This window comes from Girardinichthys multiradiatus, chromosome 20 (assembly GCF_021462225.1).
Source record: "Girardinichthys multiradiatus isolate DD_20200921_A chromosome 20, DD_fGirMul_XY1, whole genome shotgun sequence".
In the NCBI taxonomy this organism is placed as follows: domain Eukaryota; kingdom Metazoa; phylum Chordata; class Actinopteri; order Cyprinodontiformes; family Goodeidae; genus Girardinichthys; species Girardinichthys multiradiatus.
In genome coordinates, this window is record NC_061812.1 from 30,468,377 (window position 1) to 30,472,606 (window position 4,230).

Here is a 4,230-nt window from a genome sequence, read left to right on the forward strand (position 1 = left end):
AACATCTATGAGTCATATAAATAAAGGTTATCCTTAACAGGTTGATATGGCATAGTTTAGGGCACAATGGTCCAGAAAAATATCAACGCCCCAGAAACTGTCGACTCTTCCGTACTTGATGTCGCGCTCGCCCTGCGTCTGTGCAGGGCGGTGGGCCGGTGGTTCACGGGCTGAAGTGAACCACCGGCTCATTAAAAACTAACCCTTGTCCCTACACACACACACACACACACACACACACACACACACACACACACATATATATATATATATATATGCCAGTTTGCTCCTGGCTGTGAAAATACCGGCTCGCTTTGCATCTGGTTTCATACCGCCGCTTAGTCCTTAGTCTGGCGGTTCTTTTGCTTTATGTTGAGAGCATGGGAAATCTCCAACACGGACTTAAAATGCTGTGCAAATCTGTCAAGATCATATTTTCTCCACTGAGATGCGCGTCGTGTATTCACGTAAACTGCTTCTATCGATGAAGCTTGTTATCATTCAAAACCAATCAAATATATATAGAATATTGATGATGTATTACAGATAATCCCAGTTCCCACGGTCCCTGAATGCAACCGCTGGGAATAGGTTGTTCAGCTGCTGTGTTGAGCTGTCAGTCATGATTCCGCAACCCCGTGATCTGAGGCCCCGCCCCCCACGCCAAAACAGGGCCAGAAGTTTGAAGCCGAAAAAAAAAATCTGCAAGTTCAAAAAAAAAAAACTTGAATCTGAAAAGTAGTTTTGAACTTATTTTTTCCAGTTTCACATCAGTTTTTTTTCAGTTGCAAAACTTTTTTTCCAGATTTCACATTTTTGGGGAGATGTTCAAAATTATTTTTCAGGTTCAAATTTTTTTTTTTTGAACAAACTTTTATTTTTCAGGTTCAAATTTTTTTCATTTGAACCAACCTTATGGCCCCAATTTAGCTCCATAGTATACAGCATTCGTATTCCTCCACATATAGCATTTTGAATGTAGGCCAAAATGTTCGGGTTTGTTCTTATCTGACCTCTGCACCTTCGACCGCATGTTTGCTGTGTGTTCACTACATGGTTTGTGTCAAATCTGAAATTGGATATCTTATGGCTTATGAGTGCACAACCTATAGTTTTCCTGTTACCAATTCTCCCACCTTAGCTATGGATCTCCGCAGCTCCCCCATTGGTACCTTGGGCCTTTTGGCTACTTCTTTAATTAGTGCTCTTCTTACCTGGCCTGTTAGCATATGTGGACCATGTTGGTAGATTTGTAGTTGTGCCATAATCTGTTCAATTGCAGATGATGAATTGAACAATTTTATAAGAAAAAAAAATTACTACATTTATTTTCTTTTTAGATAGATAATCTTGTCAATACAGACTAAACAGAGGATGAAACCTGTCCTATCAGAAAAAATGCTCATTTTGTATGAGTGACACTGATGTGTTACTCAAACATTTGCAAGTCTGACTTGTGTGATAACTGGTGTGTGGTACACTAGATGAATTTAAATACAGAGGATAATGCTGGAGAAATGTATTGTCAATTATACTTTCTAATAGTTAGAACCTCTCTGTCTGCTTTTATAAAATGCATTAATTTTACAATAAAGACTCTTAAAAGGTCCTAAACGCAATTTGGGTAATCAGGGTCTTATCTGGGTCCTTGAAGCTAATTAGTTTATTTAATAAACTGCTTACAAGGACCCAATGTAAAAGCTTTTCAAAGCATCTGAACAAACATTAATTTAATCAGTGATTTTATGATCTGAGCAAAAGTTTAAAAACATGAAAACATTAGGATTTAAATGTCCATAAAATGGGTTATGTGTCTACATTTTGGGGCAAAGCCATGTGTTTATTTTGTTCATTATGTAACAGAGAACTTGGCATTCAGCACTTTTTAATAAGGGCCTCATTAATACAAAGCACGTCAGTCAGTCTCAACAAGCTCCATGTCTCAACAAGCTGGCAATAATCCAGATTTTGGAATTCAAAGTTTATTTCATACTAATTTATTGGTTTCAGACTTTTTTATTAAAAGGGTGGATTTTGACAGAGAATAAAAAGATGCAGATAGGACCCCGTGGATTGCAGTGGTATGTTCAGGAATGAACTGCAGCTGTTAGGATTGGCTGTAGAAGGACCTTTCCTTAACAGTGTCTGCCAGACTCACAGGAGGTGGTTGTTTGAGTACACAAACAGCATTATAAAAGTGCCTGATGAATGAAAACCTAACAGCATGGCTTCTTAGCTAAGCATATGCATGATGTTAAAATCACATCATGTGACCTTTTAAATGTTAAATATGTGGTTACCTGATATTATTACTCAATGTTTGTTGCACAATAATATGTGTTTTATGGTATCTTTTTAAAATACATAAATAATTGACAATGCTGTTACTATTTAGGGCCTTAAAACCAAATGAATCAGTGATAAAAACAGTTTCAAGGGAGCGTAAAAGCCTTTTCAGATGTTCATGCAGAATCACTATTGGACAAGGTAATGATCGTGCTTTAGTCCTTCTTCACCATTTGAACAATGCACCATAACGGCCAGTTAAGAGTTTATAAAGTATTTACAGGTTAGTATTTACAGGTTAGTTATTAACTAGTTTATTTACTATTTAGTGGTAAATTATGAGGTACAGTGCATATGCAGATGTCATTAAGTGGAGCATTTTGATCTATGTTTAAAAGTCTATTACAGTATTTTAAAAAATGATGTAATCTCTTGGCCTATTTTTTAATCTCCATTTTTAAATGAAGTATAAAGTCCTCATACTAAAAAGCCATATTATAATTTAGTACAATATTAGACTGCTGTAACTGTCAGAAACCAGACAGCTGGAAAGCATTAGTGTGACTTTAAGGTGTGTTGCAACATGAAACGCTTTTCAAATCCAAGAGTGTAATGGGAAATAGCCATTCTATTTCTAGGGAAGGGAAATTAGTCAGTAATACATTTTCCAACTCTTAACTGAAAGCCTGGCACATTTCCCTGAGAATTAACCCAAGGGAATCTGCTGAATGACTAGAGGTGCCTTTAGCAGCCTACTTAATTTTACCTCGGGTTGGACTTAACACAAGTGATCTTCCGTGTTATTTTACACAACATTTAATAAGCCCAAACATAAAAACCACAAAAAATTTAATGATGATGTAATACCCTCTTTAAAGCCCTGGAATATTTTCATTTTGTAACGATACAACTGTTTTCCAAGTAAGTTTGGTATGCATGTTTTCATCCACCTTTTGTCTTTTAACCCCCAAATAAAATCCAGTGCAACAATTTGCCTTCAGAACTCACCTAATTAAATACAGTCCACATGTGTGTAACTTCATCTCAGTATAAATCCAGCTGTTCTATGAAGGCCTCAGTAACATTAGTAAATAGGCAGCATCATGAAAACCAAAGAGCCAAGCAAGAAAAAACATGTGGAAGAAGATGCACTGGTTGGATGAAATCAAAATTCAACTATATGTTGTGGGTTTGTCTTCTACAGGGAAACTGGTCAGAATGATGGAGAGATGAATGGACCTTTAAGTTACTTACTTAAAAATTTATGTCAGAATGAAAAATTTGCTAAAATGAAAATTGCATTTCAGTCTTTGTTCACTAAAAGTTGGACTTAATTACTTTTATAAGCCGTTTGTTTCTCACACGTGAACAACCCAGCTGACAGCCTTTCTGCTCACAAAGAGTGAGTCACCTTGTTTATCATTTAGTTCAACTCGGAAAGCTTCCCTATTCAGAACAAGTGATATCCCATCAGCTGTGTAAACTTATGATCTAGGCCCACGAATTGCTTTGCTCGTCTAATGACAGCATTTGCCAGGTCTCCTTTGAATCTGTAAGTTGGGGGCAGAGCAGATGCTGTGACAGGAAGTTGCTAATGCCATCCAGATGTGAGGACAACACACCACCTCCAACCCAGAAGGAAGACTGACAACATGATATGTAGTGACTGCAGACATGTGATACACACTGCAATAGTAGAAGAAAAATCAAGAAGTTGCAGAAAAAAATAAACTTTCAACTTATTTGGTTTCTGCTTTGCTTTTTTTTAAACTTTTCCTTTTTCTACAAAATAACGAAACTCTTCAAAAACTCTAAACAAATCAAAGCTACACTTTATCATTAATTTATGCTGTACATACTTAGGCTAAAAAAAAACATTACCAGCAGGGGAAACATATCTGCCCCCTAGTGTCACAATTCTGAATTGCACTGTGAAAAGTCAAA